This window comes from Physeter macrocephalus, chromosome 8, assembly GCF_002837175.3.
Source record: "Physeter macrocephalus isolate SW-GA chromosome 8, ASM283717v5, whole genome shotgun sequence".
Classification (NCBI taxonomy): domain Eukaryota; kingdom Metazoa; phylum Chordata; class Mammalia; order Artiodactyla; family Physeteridae; genus Physeter; species Physeter macrocephalus.
The window spans coordinates 88988907-89009097 of NC_041221.1; the positions used below are offsets into that span (position 1 = coordinate 88988907).

Sequence of the window (20191 nt, forward strand, 5' to 3'; positions counted from 1 at the left end):
TCTCTTAGCTTTTGCTTGTCTGTAAAGCTTTTGATCTCTCCATTGAATCTGAATGAGATCCTTGCTGGGTAGAGTAATCTTGGTTGTAGGTTCTTCCCTTTCATCACTTTAAATATGTCATGCCACTCCCTTCTGGCGTGTAGAGATTCTGCTGAGAAATCAGCTGTTAACCTTATGGGAGTTCCCTTGTATGTTATTTATTGTTTTTCCCTTGCTGCTTTCCATAATTTTTGTTTGTCTTTAATTTTTGCCAATTTGATTACTAAGTGCCTCGGCATGTTTCTCCTTGGGTTTATCCTGTATGGGACTCTCTGCACTTCCTGGACTTGGGTGGCTATTTCCTTTCCCATATTAGCGAAGTTTTTGACTATAATCTCTTCAAACATTTTCTTGGGTCCTTTCTCTCTTTCTTTTCCTCTGGGACCCCTATAATGCGAATGTTGTTGCGTTTAATGTTGTCCCAGAGGTCTCTTAGGCTGTCTTCATTTCTTTTCATTCTTTTTCCTTTATTCTGTTCCGCAGCATTGAATTCCACCATTCTGTCTGGCAGGTCACTTATCCGTTCTTCTGCCTCAGTTATCCTGATATTGATTCCTTCTCGTGTATTTTTCATTTCAATTATTGTATTGTTCATCTCCGTTTATTTGTTCTTTGATTCTTCTAGGTCTTTGTTAAACATTTCTTGCGTCTAATCGATGTTTGCCTCCATTGTTTTTCTGAGGTCCTGGATCATCTTCACTCTCATTATTCTGAATTCTTTTGCTGGAAGGTTGCCTATCTCCACTTCGTTTTGGTTTTTTTGTGGGGTTTTATCTTGTTCCTTCATATGGTACATAACCCTCTGCCTTTTCATTTTGTCTGTCTTTCTGTGAATGTGGTTTCTGTTCCACAGGCTGCAGGATTGTAGTTCTTCTTGCTTCTGCTCTGGAGCCTGTTAAATTGATTCCATTCCATGGATTCCTAGTTCCATTTGGAGTTCTGTTTCCCTCAGCATGAAGACTAACCTGGGCCTAAAGCCCAATGCCCTCTCTCCCGACTAAGCCTACTTCAGTCTTCTCCCTGGGAGCTGCACTCAATAGCATATATTTTAATAATATAATTAAGCTGAGGAGTTTTGTTCCTGGTATCCCTTCTGACCCTAGCTCTTCAATGTCAGAGACACTGATTTTTGAAAGGAATAGCTGCTACCTGAAAGAAATCACCTTTACTTGGCTTTCTGGTTTCAGAAAAGTAAGTTTTAATTGTCGGATTTTGGACTTATTGAATTTCAGAAGCCCAACCCTTACAGATATGCAACAGAAAGGCATATAACTAACTAAATAAGTCATCAAGTAACTAAATGAATAAATAACCTAAGAGGTGTGGAAATAAAATCATATCACCAAGGTTTAAGGTCTGACAAACATGACTTGTTTAGGTAATTTAAGCTCATATGCTTCACTGCAATGTGCTTCCTAAAAGATGAAAGTCCAAATATATATAGAATCAAGATACCTTAAAGATAGCTAATATGCTAGTATAATTTGAATATGAAGAAATTGAAAGAAAATTATTAAAAATAACTTGGCTGATGGGCAAGAGAGTAGCCTAGGAAGGTATAGATCATGCTATTGATTCCTAGTCCAAAAATCATTCCATTAACAGACACTATCAGGTGAATTAATGGAACTGAGTTGGTTACAAAGAATGGCCTTAGAAGCTTTAGACCACTTTCCTTGTGCTCAAGAATTGCCATATGATGATGGGTCCTAGTCAAACTGGCTCTAGATATCTGGAATTTTAAAAAGAGAGTGATCCGATTGTATGATTAGTTTAGTTCCACTCCCTAATCTCCCTAATTTAACGTCAACTGGTAAGTAACTTTAATTAAAACCAAGTTGTAAACTTCAAACTCTGAGATTTTTTTTTACCTGATGATGGCTAGTGTCCAAATGATGACATAGTACAGAAAATGTGAATCTTATAATGATAAATACTTAGAAGGTTTTGGCAGAAGTTATTCAACACTTTAATAATTAAGCTATAGTTCTGGCATTTTTGTTATGATTAACTTCAGTAGTTTCCAGAAAAGTTTTTTCTCTTTATCATTTTTCTTGCAGGTCCATGTGTTTTACTAATTTCATCAAAAATTAGTAAGTAATGAACTGTAGAACAGCCCATTTCAGGACCTCTGCAAGGTTTCTGGGAAATGAAGTAATGCCAGTACTTTCATGTCATGTCGTCCCCCTACCCAAGGAGAAGTTCCCGTTAGGAGTTTGCCATAGCAACCTAGCAGTGAACTCTACACTGGAGCATTCATAAATTGACACTAGGGCTTGGTATTTTCAGATATGTACTAAATAGAGTTAGCTTTTCTTTTTGCCTATCCAGTTTGAATTCTCAGTCCCTTTTCTTTACTCTTTTGTGCTTAACTGGCTTCCCTGCACTCTTCAAGGGGATGGAGTTTCGTGAAAATAACTCTTGGAAATGTGGTTGGGTGTATAGCTCATCCATTCATTAACTTGGCAAGTATACAGTGATAACCTACTCTAGGCAAGACAACAATTAAGTAGATAAAATATTGCTACTCAGGTAATGAACTTATTCCATGGAGCTAAGCAGCTCACAAAGAATGGCCTTAGAATTCATTGGGCAATTCTACCAAACATACAAAGAAGAACTCATACCTATCCTTCTCAAACTCTTCCAAAAGACTGAAGGGGGGGGAATACTCCCAAAGTCATTCTATGAAGCCACCATCACCCTGATACCAAAACCAGACAAAGACACTACAAAAAAAGTAAATTGCAGCCCAATATCTCTGATAAATATAGATGTAAAAATCCTCAACAAAATATTAGCAAATCAAGTTCAACAATATATAGAAGGATCATGCACCATGATCAAGTGGGATTATTCCAGGGATGCAAGGATGGTTCAGTATTCTCAAATCAACCAATGTGAGACACCACATTAACAAATGGAAGGATAAATGTCACATGATCATCTCAAAAGATGCAGAAAAAGCATTTGACAAAATTAAGTACTCATTAATGACAAACCCACAGCTAGCATCATACTCAGTGGTGAAAAGCTGAAAGCTTTTTCTCTAAAATCCGGAACAAGACAAGGACGCCACACGAACAGAATGGCATTGCATCATTAACTTAGGGTCTACAGCCCAGATTTTCCGTCTGTACAGGACAGTGGTGTAACTCTGGCCAGTGCCATCAGAGGAAAAATCAGGACCCTGAGGGCAGTTTGGAGGAGGGTGTTAGAGGCTTCCTGGTTAGAAGGGGCTCTGGCATGGACCCCCTAAAATAGCCAGGCCCCCTGTGTGTCAAGTCCTCGTGGGTTCCCAGCAGCCAGTTTGGATGGCTTTCATTTCTTTTTCTTGTCCAGGGCTTGACAAAGACTTCCAATACTATGTTAAATAGAAGTGGAGGGAGTGGGCGTACTTTTTTTGTCTGTATGGCCTGTGAGTAAGAATGATTTGTGTAGTTTTGAATGCATGAAAAAAATCCAAAGAAGAATATTGCATGACACATGAAAATGACATGAGACTTGAGTTTCAGTGTCAGTATGTACAAGTCTCATCTGTTTACTGTTGGCCATGGCTACTTTCTGCCCTGAGACAGCAGAACTGAGAGAGACCCTTTGGCCCAAAAATCCTAAAATATCTACTATCTGACCTGTTATTGAAAAAAATTGCTGATCCCTGGCTTTCACTCAAAGATTCCTTGCCCTCTTGTTTTTGTTGAGCTTGGCCAATGGGGAGCAGCTGCTGGAGGTCAGGGGGCAGGGGAGGGTGGGCTTTGGGACATTTACCCCCTGCCTCTCTCTCCTTGAGTCTGCGGGTTTGGCTGAACCAGCTTCTGAAGGTCACAGCTCCTACCAGGTGGCCCTCGAAATGCAAAACCCTTTCCACCTCCATATACCAGCATCTGCACCCACCCTTCCCCTCCAGGCCTCACATCCCTCCTGTCCCTTGGCCTGGGGACTGTGCTGTCCTGCAGTTTCCCACATTCTGCCTGCACCTCTGTAAGGAGCCCTTTCCATAAGTGACGCCTGATTTCCAGACAAAGACACTACAAAAAAAGTAAATTGCAGCCCAATATCTCTGACGAATATAGAGGCAAAAAATCTTCAACAAAATAGCAAACAATCCAACAACACATAAGAAGGATCATATACCATGATCAAGTTGGATTCATTCCAGGGTCACAAGTATGGTTCAACATAAGCAAATTAATCAATGTGATACACCACATCAACAAAAAAGAAAAGACAAAAAAACCCCGAAAAACACATGATCCTCTCAATTGATGCAGTAAAAACATCTGATGATTGATAAAATTCAAAATCTATTCATGATAAAAACTCAATCAAAATGGGTATAGAGGGAGTATATCTCAGCATAATAAAAGCCATTTAAGACAAATCCATTATATATTACTTAAGGATGAAAAGCTGAAAGCCTTCCTGCTGAATTCTGGAACAAGAAAAGAATGCTCACTCTCACCACTTCTATTCAACATAGTATTAGAAGTCCTAGCCACAGCAATCAAACAAGAAATAAAAGGTATCCAGATTGGAAGGGAAGAGGTAAAATTGTCATTGTATGCAGATGACATGATACACTATATAGAATATCCTAAAGACCACACAAAAGCTATTAGAACTGATAAATGAATTCGTCAGGGTAGCAGTATGCAAGATCAATATACAGAAATCTGTTGTATTTCCTTACACTAATGAAATATCAGAAAGAGAAAGTAAAAAAAAAAAAAAAATCCCATTTAAAATAGCATCAAAAAAATACCTAGGAATAAACCTTACCAAGGATGTGAAAGACTTACTTATATGCTGAAAACTATAAAACATTTATAAAGGAAATTGAAGGATGATACAAAGAAATGGAAATATATCCCATGCTCTTGGACTGGAAGAATTAATATTGTTAAAATGGCCATACTACCCAGAGCAATTTACAGATTTAATGTGATCCCTATCAAATTACTCATGATATTTTTCACAGCGCTCAAACAAATAATCAAAATTTATATGGAACCAGAAAAGATCCAGAATTGCCAAAGCAATTATGAGGAAAAAGAACCAAGGTGGAGGTATAACACTTCTAGACTCTAGACAATATTACAAAACTACAGTAGGGCTTCCCTGGTGGCGCAGTGGTTGCGCGTCCACCTGCCGATGCAGCCCTTCTAGACTCTAGACAATATTACAAAACTACAGTAACCAAAACAGCGTGGTATTGGCACAAAAACAGACATAGATCAATGGAACAGAACAGAGAGCCAAGAAATAAACCCACACACCTACAGTCAATTAATCTATGACAAAGGAGGCAAGAATATAAAATGGAGAAAAGACAATTTCTTCAGCAAGCAGTGCTGGGAAAGCTGGATAGCCTCATGTAAATCAATGAAGTTAGAACACTCCCTCACAGCATACACAAGAATAAATTTAAAATGGCTTAAAGACTTAAGTGTAAGACATGGCACCATAAAACTCCTAGAAGAGAACATAGGCAAAACATTCTGGGACATAAATCATAGCAATATCTTAGATCAGTCTCCCAAGGCAAAAGAAATAAAAGCAAATGTAAACAAATGGGACCTAATCAAACTTATAAGCTTTTGCACAGCCAAGGAAACCATAAGCAAAAAGAAAAGACCACCTATGGACTGGGAGAAGATATTTGCAAACAATGTGACCAACAAGGGGTTAATTTCCAAAATATACGAACAGCTCATATAATTCAATATAAAAAAACAATCAAAACATGGGCAGAAACCTAAATATATATTTCTCCAAAAAAGACATGCAGACGACCAACAGGAACATGAAAAGATGCTCAATGTTGCTAATTATTAGAGAAATGCCAATCAAAACTACAATGAAGTATCATCTCACACAAGTCAGAATGGCCGTCATCAAATGTCTACAAATAATAAATGCTGGAGAGGGTGTGAAGAAAAGGGAACCCTCATACACTGTTGGAGGGAATGTAAATTGGTGCAGCCACTATGGAAAACAGTCTGGAAGTTCTTTCGAAAGCTAAAATTAGAGCTACCATATGATCCAGCACTCCCACTCCTGAGCATATATCCGCAAAAGACGAAAACTAATTCAAAAAGATACATGCACCCCAACGTTCATAGCAGCACTGTTCACAATAGTCAAGACATGGAAGCAACCTAAATGTCCATCAACTGATAAATGGATAAAGAAGATGTGGTATATATATATACATAATGGAATATTACTCAGCCATAAAAAGGAATGAAATAATGCCATTTGCAACAACATGGATGGACCTAGAGATTATCATACTAAGTGAAGTGAGGCAGAGAAAGACAAATATTATATAATATCATCACTATATGTGGCATCTGAAAAAAATACAAATAACTTATTTACAAAACAGAAACAGACTCACAAACATGTAAAACAAACTTATGGTTACCAAAAGGGAAAGGGGAGGAGGCGGGATAAATTAGGAGTATGAGATTAAGAGATACACACCACTATATATAAAATAGATGGGCTCAAGGACTTGCTGTATGTACATGGAACTGTATTCAATGTCCTGTAATAACCTATATTCGAAAATAATCTGAAGCTGTATATCTGAAACTAACACAATATTGTAAATTGACTATAGTTATGTAAATAAAAATAAAACCAAATAAAATAAACCAAAAAGAAAAAAATAAGAATGGCCTCAGAAAAATTTCCTTGTGCTCAAGAACTGCCATATGACAATGGGTCCCAGTCAACTAGGCTCTAGATATCTGGAACTTTTAAAAAGGGATCTTACCATCAGGTTAGTTCCACTAAGGTAATCTCCTTAATTTCAGATCAACTGATTAGTAACCTTAATTACATCTCCAAAATCCCCTTTTCTGGGACTTCCCTGGTGATCCAGTGATTATAAATTCACCTTCCAGTGCAGGGGGTGCAGGTTTGATCCCTGGTCGGGGAGCTAAGAACCCACATGCCTTATGGGCAAAAAACCGAAACATAAAACAGAAGCAATATTGTAACAAATTCAATAAAGACTTTAAAAATGGTCCACATTAGGGCTTCCCTGGTGGCGCAGTGGTTGCGCGTCCGCCTGCCGATGCAGGGGGGCCGGGTTTGCGCCCCGGTCTGGGAAGATCCCACGTGCCGCAGAGCGGCTGGGCCCATGGGCCATGGCCGCTGAGCCTGCGTGTCCGGAGCCTGTGCTCCGCAACGGGAGAGGCCACAACAGAGGGAGGCCCGCATACCACAGTGGGAGGTTCTGATCCACATATATACACTACCATGTGTAAAATAGCTAGCTAGTGGGAACCTGCTGTACAGCACAGGGAACTCTACTCAGTGATCCGTGGTGACCTAGACGGGTGGGAGGGGGGTTTGGGAGGGAGGTCAAGAGGGAGGGGATACATGTATACATATAGTTGGTTCATTTCATTGTACAGCAGAAACTGACACAGCACAGAGGGGGCCCCATACCCCAGAAAAAAAAAAAAAAAATGGTCCACATTAAAAAAAAACATCTTAAAATCCCCTTTTCCATGTAAAAGGGTTTTGCTTTGTTTTTGCTTTTTATTTAGGAGACATTAGGGTACCATGGTGGAAATCTTAGAAACTTCACCAAATATAGCTGGTGAGCCCTGCCCATCCCTGGGCAACTGCAAGTTCTTGATAGTTTCTAGGGAGCAACCCTGACCCAGTATTTCACATCCTGCTGTCTCTTTGAATCCTGATTCTGCTTATAGCATCATGCATGTGCACCTGAATAATGCAGTTAGGAGTGCTCAGTGGATCCATCTGAGGATCATCCTTTTATATTCTGCACTCGCATTCACCAATCAACTACAGATTTGAAATAATAAGGATAATGTTTAAAACCCTCTTTGCAAATTCATTCAGCCTTGAATTTATATACTCACCATTGTACTTTCTACAAGCACTTAAAATTAATCATTCACTACATGTATACCCACTGGAAAATAACAAGACTCAGCCAGAAGAAAGCTATAAGCACATTTTTAGGCAATGAGTTTGAAATAGTGGGCAATCAAGGACAAAGGTTTTTTTCCAGAGGTGCCGGAAGAGTCTTTGAGTTCTCACTTTTAGGAGAGGCAACTAGTTGACTGACAGTAGAGAACCTGGCTGACAGGTAATGACCAGGCTGTATTCCCTACCAGCACAGAACAATGTGGACAAAATCCATTCCTGCTAGGTAGAGATTTTTAGAGTGGCTAGCCCTTAATGCTCCTGGCTCCAGGAAAGTGCCCAAAGTGTATCCATGTGTTAGGTCAAGTCATCCAGAAAGAAAACCTGAGCCAAGGATTCAAGTGCAAGTGATTTATTGAGGCAGCACCCCCAGGAGAAAATGTAAATGGAGTTCAGAATGGGGAGGGAAGAGAACCAAGGAAAGGAGCACTGTCAGGTGAAATTCCAGGCTCAGCCTGTGGAACATAAATTGCAAGTCAGTTTGTCATGTCTCAAGGCAGAGGAACTAGGGTTTGTATCTTTTCACCAGTCCGTAACTCCAGGGAGATATAATCTCCCAGGCATTTTCAGCTAGCTCCCCACAAAAGCAAAGTTGCTCCAATAACCCTAGGGCAATCCTTTGAGAGATGTCTGGAGGAAAACATATAGAAGGAAGGTGGAGCACACATCTTGAAGAAAGGGGATTGTAGGATCCGGCCAAGGTACCAACTGGGGGCCATCTTATTGCTGTAGGTCTCTGGGAAAATGCTCATCTATGTCCTGCAATGCTATCTATCTCTTGCCTCCATGACTCTTCCTGGCTGTTCCTCCGAGAGTCACCCTATTGCTTGTGTGGACTTTTAGGCGGGGAAGTGAGAAAGACATGGACTGAGACAGGAACCAGCGTTGCCAGTTACCACAACTAGTATAAACAGAAAGCGGTACAAAGGGACTCTGGCTCTGTGGACAAGCTCCTCCACAAACATTATGTTTATTAATGAGCTGTTGTGGATGTTGTCTAAAGACTAGTGGTGACAAAGTGCTTTGGAAGGCAGTGTGTTACGGCAGATAAGAGAGCATGGGCTTCGGATATGGTAGCACCCATGACCTCTGCCCCTGGCGTTACTCCCTGATGGCTCTCTTACATGGCACAAAGGATTTTGCAGATGTGAGTAAGGTTACTAATTTGGTGACCTTAATTTGGGGAGATTATCCAGGTGGGTCAAACTGATCCGGGTGATTCCTCTCAGAGCCTCCTGGTAAGATCCCAGCATACCTAACCCATTGATTTCAGCCCAAGCTAAGAACTACAGTTGAGGCCACCCTGAACATCTGACCTACAGAAATGTAAGATAATAAATGGGTGCTTTTTTAAGATGCTACAGTTGTGGTAATTTGTAAAGCAGCAATAGAATACTAATGCTCAATTCAAATTCTAACATTGTTACTGCCAAAGTGCTGTAACTGTATATTTAGTTTCCTGAGGCCGCACGGAAACAAAGTACCACAAACCTGGTGAGTTAAAGCAACAGAAATTTAATTTCTCATAGGTTTAGAGGCCTTTAGTCTGAAATCATATCATCACTGGGCCAAAATCAAAATGTCAGTAGGACTGTGCTCCCTCTGGGGACTCTAAGGGAATCCGTCCCTTTACCTCTTCTCTTCTGGTAGCTGTTGGCATTTCTTGCTTGTGGCTGCATCACTCCAATCTCTGCCTCCCTTTTATAAGGATACATGTCATTGTATTAAGGGCCCGTCTGGATAATCCAGAATAATTTCCCCATCTCAAGATTCTTAACTTAATCACATCATATCTACAAAGATCTTCCCCCTTCTTTTCCCTTCCCTTCCCTTCCCTTCCCTTCCCTCCTTCTTTTGCTAAATAAAGTAACATTAATAGATTCTGGAGATTAGCCCATGGTATCTTTGGGGGGAGCCATTTTTTAGTTTTATCACACACTGTGAGCAGTCATTCGTTATCTCTGGATTTCAGTTTCCTCATTGAAGAAATGGGGCTGAACATGACTATTTCAAGGGGTTAGTGTAGCAAGAACTAAAATAATGTGTATAAAACATCTACCATAGTGCCTAGAACAGGGTTGACATCCAATGAAGGATAATTATTATTTTTTCCAGAAAAGCTATGATCCGTGGGGACACAGGTTTTGAAAATCCAAGGTGAAAAAAATTAGGATCTTCTAACGTAAAGACAGGAGCTCATCTTTCTTTAATCTTTTTGATGCTAGAAATTGTCCATTTATCAGCTGTGTCTGTTTTAGAGAATTGTCAAATGACTGCTGTCTTACTACCATTATAATTCAATTGGATTCCACTTTAACTCTGCAAATGTTCACTCATTCTGCTATGTGCAAGGAACTCTGCTGTTCACCAGGACATGCATATCTAAGCAGGACACAATCTGTGATTTAGTCAGCCTCACAATCCAGCAGGGGAATAAGAGTTTTCCATAAATACTTGCTTCATAGAGCACATACTATATCCTAAGTCAGTTGAATATTAATTTAGGTATTCCCCATTTTATGAGGTTTGCATCCAAACGTGAAAGCAAATACCATCAACAACAAAAAACAAGTACAAGTGTTAGATAGAATTTTTAGATTTATGGTCAATGAAACGACGATATGACATAGTAATCATGCATTTTTTTGCATGCGAATTTCCTATAACTTTACAAATACACATGGTTCTAAGGAAAACCCACATAATAAAGATTTGAAAATAATCACAGTCACTTGTTTAATTTACCAGCTATCTAAGCCAAGCCTGCATGCCCCTGCGTCTCACTGTAGGGATGCCTTGGGCTGACTGAAAATCATAAAGAAACAACTGGCTCCTGGACTCTCACTGAGTCCTTGGAAATATTTTGTGAAAATTCAGGCCTCCTCAATAACATGAATACTTCTGAAATAATTTTTTTTTGCTATAAATATTTTCGTCATAAAACTGTACTTGTGCTATTGCTGTCTATGTTGGCAGTAGTGTTTTAAGTCAACGGAATTTCCTATAAAACAAAACAAAAAGACAGTGACTCACTAATCTGTTTAAAGCAGACAAAACATTAGATAAAATAGCAGAAATTGTTCCAAGGTTTCGTTTTCCCTTTCTTCTCTGTTTCTTTTCTTTCTTCTACCTCTTCTTTTGTTTTTTGTCCATTTAGACTTCTGCAATTAAATCTGCCTTAGTTTGGTGATACATTAAGGTTAACTGTCTCTGTTAACCCTCAAAATATTCCAACGTGGTCTTCCCTCTCCCATTATCATCTGGTGCTCCATAGACATAAATATAATACAGCATATAGGGACTGGGAAGAAAATGCAATAAAATTAAAATTTATGCAGAGATTTTGTTGTTGTAGAAATCTTTATCTTTTACAAGGGAGGCCAACTGCCAGCAAAAGCAACTGGCAAAATAGCATACAAGCTGGTAAGGTGTTGGATATTAATATTTGAACTATGATTCTTTGAATCTGGTGAGATGGAAAAACTTTAACTTATCTTCCCCATGCTAGGTTAACACCTCATGAAACAGACCTGAATAACAGTATATTTCAGTGCTCAAAAAGATTCTTTATATATTTGTGGGATGATGCAACTTCCAAGTACAATATTTTTGAAACCATATTGTTAAGCAAGTTATTAGATTGATATAGTAGAATTTCAAAGCCACGTGTATTATTCTGCTTGATTTGTAACTTCCACAATACAAGCAATTCAGAGGATATAGAAAGAGAAGTTTAAGAAAGACCAGCTTCTTTCTAACTTCAATGTGGGTAGAGTAAATTATGCTTTCCCTTTTGAAAAATGAAAGAAAAAATCAGACACACTTTGTTATTGTTACTATTCCCTGTCTAGGCATAAATGCAGGATACCAGATGAGCATCTATGATCTGACAAGGAAGTAGCAATTTGGCGGCCTTAAGCATGTCTGTATGTCCTGTCATTTAAAAAGTGCCCCGCACATTTTGCTCACTACTACAACCAGTTTATGGGTTAATGATGATAAAAGAAGGGCTTGTTCTGGGCTAGGAACAAACATAGAATCATAAAAGACCTGATTCTCATTTAAGACCCACCTCACAGATTTCAGGCTCCCCTCCTTTGCCCTGCCTTTTGTACCTAGCCCCACCTGTAAGGATGTCAGGTAAGAGCAGGGTTGAAAGAGTATGATTAGAGATGTCAAAATTCATTTTGCCAGATGTTTTTCTTTTGTTAACAGGTGTCATTTTCCCAGAGGAGTAAACAGTCTTGCAGTTCATTCACTTTGTTTCTCATTTATTTGAATAAAGTTGCTTGACGTAATAGTTAAATAATGCAGATGTGCTAGTCAATATCATTATAAAATATGATTCTACTTTAAATAAACCATAATTTTTCTACCTTCTCAGCAGTGACCAACAATAAAAGTGCATATTATACATCTGAAAACTGTGAAGGATTAGCTCTCACTGACTCCAACCAGACATTAAAATCTGTTTTTATAGGCTAGAGCCCATGAGCTTCACTGGCCTACAACTAGCAGGGGCAAACTTCTAAAACTTTCAGGATGGGAGAAAATCACCCACATACATTTCAGAAAGTGTTACTACTTCCATTCTAATTTAAGGAGTAAGCAGACCCCTGGATTTTGACAAATTCACCTCTGCAACATGTTACGAAAGGACAAGAGAAAAAGGCATGGGATTCACATCTGACTGTGCAGTCCTGCCAACAGGAGAACAGATTCAGTGCCACAGGCGTGGCACATTACTGCTCTTTGTCCTCTCTCAAACACTGGCATCTAAAAGCATGCTCAATAGTCATCAGATTTCCCAGGTCAGTTTACAAAGAAAAAGAGGAAATATTGCCACCAAAGCTTTGGCTCTGGGTACTTGCTACAACAGTGAATTTCTGAAGGTGACAGGTTACCTAATGAGTTTGCAGTTAGGATTGCACCTGGCCCTGGAAGGTTGCCATGCCATGAACAGAGAATATCAGCTCACTTGCACTGGTGAACAACAGACCAGCGCTGCCTTTGCACACTTGATAAGCTGTTCTAGTTATTAGGGACACTGATTCAGCTGTTCCAGCTGTATATGCTATTGTTTGTTCTCTCTTATTTGCTCACCATATATAATGATTTCCTCAGATATGCAAGAGTACTTGGGCTTTGCTTTTATTTAGAAACTGTTTTTCTTTCGTACGTGAGTGATTGCCGAGCATTCAATTATAGCTGAATTTGAAATGGTTAGGATCCAATTCTAATTGATTTCATTGTAAATCAATAGAGTTTCTAATCAAGCAAAAGAGCTGTCTGAAGTTCAATGCTGAATGACTAGTTAAGTCCCCACCATTTTTACTTATGCCTAAATCAGTAAGTAGTATTTTATTTCATTTTTGACGGGATCTTTTTGTGTCTGGAATTGAGGCATTTACAGCTATTTGTTGACATTAGAATGTGTATTATTTTGTAAACCTGTACATTCCAGGCCAGATAGAAGCACTTGAAATGCAAAAATGATAAACAAAAGAAGTACTCAGGAATATTTTTAAATCTAAGGAACATTTTTGTAGAGGAGGTGAACAAACCCAGCAGCTATTTGACATTAGAGGTTCAGACTGCCAGTTTATGGTGGGTAAGGGAAGTTAAGTGTTATTTTTTTTAATACATAATGTCATGATTACAGAGCATCACTGCACAGAGGGTGAGGCTTCAGAAGATAGCCAGACAAACCAGTTGTTAAGAGGGTGGCTGACTGGCTGCTTTGCTAAAGATAAATCTTTCCTCTTCCAAATATTCTGAAAAAAAAAAGTAGACTAATAGCGAGAAGTGTAGTGATTTGCACATGATCCAAGCCATTGAGTTATTCCTGCCTGTCCTCATTCTGGTTCTTGATTTGCAGGCCAGCTATGCTCTGCAGCTGGAGCAAATTATATCAGCAGAAGTGCTGATGTGACCACAAGTTGACAAAAGGACATGATTTCTAGTAGTGAAAAAGCAACTAGATTTTATGAAATTGTATCTAATAATGTTGTTTAACTCATGGATCCTGCATCTGACGCCTGCTTTTTATCCAGTCCTTTCAGCGGCCCTTTGTTAACAGTCACTCAGAAGAGGAAATAAAATGTAGCCATTGAAATAAAAATTGCTCTACTCTTTTTAATAGCTCAGCTGCAGGCTCTATTGTTTTATTTAATGGATTGTATAACTGAAGTCTCTCCTCCTGATGATTCCCATTTGGCTTCTGAGTCCCCAAACTCTGTCAGAATCTTGGGGGTTCCAGAAAGGAGGGGACCCTGGTGCTTTGCTTGTTCAGAATACAAGTGGGTAGCAAAAGTGATAAGATTCTTTAAAATATAATTCCTGCTCTGGACTCTACAGTACTATGTGCAAGAAGCAGCGATTTCTCATCAAAAGAAAGCAAGATTAGATAGACTGTCCCATGATTCAACAATTTTAGTTCAGGACACAGGAGAAGTTTGCTTGGCTGAAATATACAGAGGCAAATACGGTTGCTGGCACTAGAAAGGGGATAAAAAGGAAATAGAAGGACTAGAATAAACAAACTGTCTTCTTTCTTGTCAAAATCCCTGTGTTGTCCTCTAATTGAGAGATGTGTTCTCTGCCCTGGGAACCCTCCAGTGCATCTCTTTATCCTCTTGCCTGACTATCCACGGACAGTATATGGGAGTGTACCTGTGAATCATTCGCCTGTCATCCTGAAGGGTGTCACGTGAACATATTATATTTTGAATTATTTAATTTTTGTTTTTGTTTTTTAGAGCAGTTGAAATGTGTCTGGATTTTGCTGGAAGAACTACAGGTGATTTTAAAAATATATATGTTGCTTCTCCTTTTCTAAGATAAAATTGCACTCTGTGTATATTCAAAAGATCAAAGTTACAAAAAGTGCTTCCTACCTAAGAAAAGTGGTATAAAATACCAAAAAAAACAAAAGGGGATTGACCCCCCCCCCAACTCCCTGCTTCATATTTATAAATATTTTAAGCATGAATGAATTGCAGACTACCTTCAATTTACCTGACTAAAATAAACTGTTATGCTATGGTTCTTGGAGAATCCTGCAAAAAGCTTTTATAATTTATTTTTGTCCTGCTTTGATATGTTTCATCAAAGCAGGTTCATTGTTTTAGGAAGAGGAGGAGAAAGATTTGTTAAATCATGAACTGCTAAGAAGCCTTTCAGCTGACGAAGATATACAATGTACAAAGCAGTTAAAACAAATCATATGGTATAACCTATTAAGGGTGTAATTGAGATACATGTAATCATTAACCTTGGAACAGACTGGGAATCCGTTAATGAATTAAAGCAATACCCTTTCCACTGATCCATAATAATTCGAAAGAAATGAAAAATTTAACAGTTACTGTATGTGAGGTTATCGTGGGCTGCAATTAGCTAGCCTCCAGGAGATTATGTTACCTAGTTACCAGAAGGTAAGTATAACTTCCGTAGATCTTCTGGAGAGATTGTCATAAAGACAGGTGCCAGACGTGGAAATGGGTCAGGAAAAGATATTTGGTATGGCCAAAACCTGGGTCATCTTTCTGTCATTTCATTCTCTAAATCCTTCTTATGACATTTCGTATAAAGCAATATGGACGTAGCGCTTTGAAAAGGCATTACAATTGGATTTTGTCAGTTTAAAAAAAGTGATTATCTCTTTTTATCTTAGTACATGTCTAGATCTCACAAGAGATGGCAAAGAGGTCAAGGCAAAAATTCTGCATTTGGGAACAGAATAACACATGAGCTTTCTGCTGCAGGCAAGATACTTGTGTATGAAAATATTTCATGTTTGTACAACTCCCTCATCTTAACATTCCCAACATGGTCATTATCGCCACTGGAATTTTATAGAAGGACAGTGAAAAGAAATGAATGTCTTGCCTCACTGAATATATACTGAACCCCCCAATTTTTACATCCCCATTTGGCAAGTAGCATATAGCACCCTGCAAAAGTGTGGAAAGAGCAAAATGATCCCAGGGCCTATGGCTTTTATGTATATTGCTTTTATGTAAATCTTAGTTAGAAAAAAAACAATCTTGGTATGTGAAGTTCCATAGGAATATCTCAATTTGGGGGAGATAGATATAAAAAGAGATATTGCCATTCTCTAGGGAATCAGTAAATAAAACAGAATTTTTAAAATGCATGTAAAATGTATGCGTATGGAAATGTTAAGAGCCTTATTTTATAATGCCAAGGAGGGCACAAGATAAAAACTGTTGTCATTTGTTTCCAGGGAAAGCAGTCGGTGAGACCCAGGCACAGGAGGAGAGTTCGTTAGCTACCACATGTAAAGCTGAGAGCAGATGGCGCCGTTGATACAGAACGCAGGAATGTGCGTGTTTATGCGGGTGCGTTTCTGTGCGTGTGCGTGTGGAAACCAGCAAGGAGTTTGACACTGATGTACTCCATCAAGTCCAGTTATAAAGAACAAGTAGATAGAACAACATTCTGTGCATCTGGCAGCCTAACTAGTTCTGTCAATCTGTGGATACTGCTGACATTGTACTATAAGCTTCTATTCCATCTGTGTTGTTTATTTTGAGCTGGATTTACTGCACACTATGTGAATTGATGATGGCTAGAAGGTCCAAAAGATTCTGAGTCTGTTTAAAGTTCCAAGGTGTCAAGTTACACAGGATTGTGTCACGAACATTACGAAAGGGTAAGTGGAGAGGCAAACTGGTTTCAGTACTTGTTAGACGTCCAAGAAAAATTGCCGAAAATATAGATGAAGAAGGTTTATGAAAACATCTAAAGAGTACATATGAACTCCTGCAATCAAATGTTTCTCTTTCAAGTTGTATTGTGTCATTTTAAAAAATTCAAAATATGTACAAACAAATAGACAAGTCAAATCAGCTCTCCACTCTGAGGTTGTGACATGCATAGTATTCAGAACGTCCTGATCGGTACCATACTAAATTGCCAGAATAAAGGAATGGACTTGATGGGTGAGGGCTACACCTGTCTTCTTTCTGACTAGCTAGAACTGAGAAACAAGTATGTTTCTATACATTCACTATTAAGTTAGTCAGTGAAATTCTTTTCTTGCTTCAGCTTCTTTCTAATATGTAATGAGACATTTATAAATCTTTCTACTATACAGTTAGGAAACAGGCTTTGCTACCTTCACCAAGAAATCACTGAATAGTTAAGAATACAATTTTTAATGAAAATTGTATACATGTATATGAGAAAAACAACACTCTTTGATGTAGATCATCTATATCAAGGCTTTTGTCTGTTTTAATTTTCAACATAATGTGCAGCTAAATGCTAGCCTGCATAATCCAGAACATTCCTATGAACACAGAGAAAAGGGATTTAATGATTCAGGTGTTATATAAGCATCTCTATATCTGATGTCATTCATTTCATGTGGTGAAATGTCTGCTTGTGTGGTGAGTAGCCCAGATTAGAATTTTCCTGCACCACAAATGATACAGACTAGACTATATGCAGTTTGGCTTATAATCATTGAGGGGAAAAAACCATTCTGCTTATGGTATACAAATTTCAATTTATGCTTTTAACCCCCATTCAGTCAGTGGTGAGTTAGGTTGAATTGTGTCATTGATTACAGATGTCTTTATATGTAGCTCTGTCCTTCTTTAAGGAACATTTTTAGTTACCCTGCCTCATTTGTCTCAGAGCTAGGACATCAAACAGAATCTGTGAAAGTAGTTCATTTGCTTGGTAATACTTAATATTCATTGTTCATAAGTATTTATTCATATTCACAATATATGCTAGGTAATGTGAAATACACAAGCTAATATACTATATGATCCCTATCCTCAAGAAATGTAATATCTAGTTGATGAGTTAAGATATTCTTATAAAAATGTGAATAGCAATACATATATTAAATATCAATTTAAAAAGACAAGAATGGCACAAAGTAGACTAAAATTAAGTTGGAAACATTCCTATAGTCTTCTGTCTGCCAGATCCTAGACTGGAGGCTTCCTCTCCATTAGATATCTCACCTAACTCCTCAACGACACTGTGAGATGTCCTCTTTCTTCCCCTAGATGACACAGGCTGGGAAAATGAATGTAACATGTCTAGATCACATAGCCAACAAGTGACTGAACAATGCTTTACTGCAATTCACCTCTACAAACACATACTGAACATCTGTTCTATACCAGGCATAGTTCTTGGCACTGGAATAAGTAAAATGAAAAAGCTGTTTCAAGAAGTATACAGGCTTGTAAGGAATAAAATGTAAAATGTTTCATGTGAGCACAGTGCAGCAGTGCTGAAACAGATATATGCATCGGGAATGATAAGAACAGAGGAGAGGGCAACTAGCTCAGAAAGCTGATGGAGCTTGACAGAGAAGGAAAAGGTACTGGCTTCCCAGACAGGCACAGGTATGAGCAAAGGTATACCGGTGTGAACAAAAGGGGTAGCAAGAAATGTAATGTTTGTAGCAAACCCTGGTAATTCATGTAGGCCACTGAGGGAAGCACATTGAATATTATGCATTCATAACAGGACATAATAGGAAGTAATCCCAGTGGGCTGAGGTAGTGAGGAAAGGCTTGAGTGAGATTGGTCTTCAGTTGACTCATAAAATTTGGGTAGATTTTGAATAGAAAGATAAAGAAATAATTGGATATTGTAGATAAAAGGGACCAACAAATATATGGAGATAAAAATGTATTAAACCAATATGGCAGATTGAGGGATAAACGGGCCAATATGGTAGATCTGCTCACTTTCCATTTCGGCCATTTTGCCATGTACAAACTTGGAATTTATTATTATCTAGAACTAGTCCATCTCTAAAATCTTAAATTCCTTTCTCTGACAACAACTTCTCAGCCTTTCAGTTCTCATTCAGTCATCCCCATTCTCCACACTGATCATGACCTTTAATTCCTTAACCCTCAAAATTGTGTGTCTCTATGATTCCCAATCTAATTCCCGACTAATGTAGATTCCCTGGCCTACCACTTTAACCTCTCTTTTTACCTCAAATTCCTTGCCAAATTTTCCATTTATATTGCACCTTCCTGGGGGAAAAAAAAAACAAAAAAAAAACCCTGAAGATTGGATCAATTTTTCCTTAGTTCCCTACCTCTCTTTCCCATTATTCCAAGAAATTGTTATTATCTCTATTCTCCTTTATGTTAGCTAACTTTTTACCCTCAGTTTATTATCTCTTCACAAAGAAAACAGAAGCTATCATCCAAGCAAGCAAGCAAAGGGACATCCGTACCCACTGCTTCTAACTCTTCCATCACACATGTAGATGTGTTATTCCTTCTGCATGAGGCCAATGCTTTCATCTGTGCTCTGGATTCTCCTTCTCCCTCTTCTATCTCAGGCTTTCAAGGACCATAGTTCTTTGAAAATCTTGTGTTTCTTCCCTCCCCTCCCCCCGATTTCCACGTTTTTATTGGTTCTTTCTCAAAAATATTGTCTCAGTATACCTGTCTCTCTCCATTTTTAAAAAACAACCCAATACCCTTGTCTTCAAGTCACTCTTTACCTACAGTCCTATTTTTCCCTTTCATAGGGAAACTTCTTAAAAAAGTGTCCTAGAGCCAGTGTTTCCCCCTTGCCTCACTTTCTGTGCATTCCCCAACCCATTACAATCTGGAAACCACCCCCAAGAATTTCCTGAAACTGTTGTTACAGGCCTTGTTTCTAAATCCCTAATGGGTACTCTTACCTTATTTTAATTGTAGAACTTGGTATTGCTGACTAATTTCTCCTCTTTGAACATGATTTCCTTGGTTTAATGATACCACACTCTGTCATTTTCTTTGTCTTTCTTTCTCTTTCATTGCCATTTCCCTAAACATCAGTGTCTTCAGGGTTGTCTCTTAGGCCCTTGACTCTTAACTCTATACATTCTTCTGAGGAGCATCATTTATAGCTTTAATTACCATCTATATGCATATAGCTTCATTTACCACCTCCATGTGAAATAATCCAATCCAAGGAATAAATCCTTTAATATATAGTACTGAGCTCAGTCAGTCCTATAAATTAAACTAATTACTCAACTCCTCTCCTTGGATGTTCCACAGCCATCTGAAAGGCTACATGTCCAAAACTGAATGCACCATCTCCTTCCTTCATTCTTCTAGCCATACTTCCTAAATATTTCTCAAATACATGAACTTCTGTTTTTCTTTTCTAAAAACATTAT

At 38.5% G+C, this 20191-nt stretch overlaps 1 long non-coding RNA gene across 1 annotated transcript in view; it reads left to right on the forward strand.

Annotated features, from left to right (window-relative positions):
- Positions 1-20191, forward strand: part of LOC129392334 (uncharacterized) — a 186490-nt gene that overhangs the window by 158764 nt on the left and 7535 nt on the right. Inside the window, exons 4-5 of the long non-coding RNA XR_008618075.1 lie at positions 14766-14806; positions 16256-16370. This is a non-coding gene — a long non-coding RNA (uncharacterized lncRNA). The remainder of the gene's footprint in view (positions 1-14765; positions 14807-16255; positions 16371-20191) is intronic.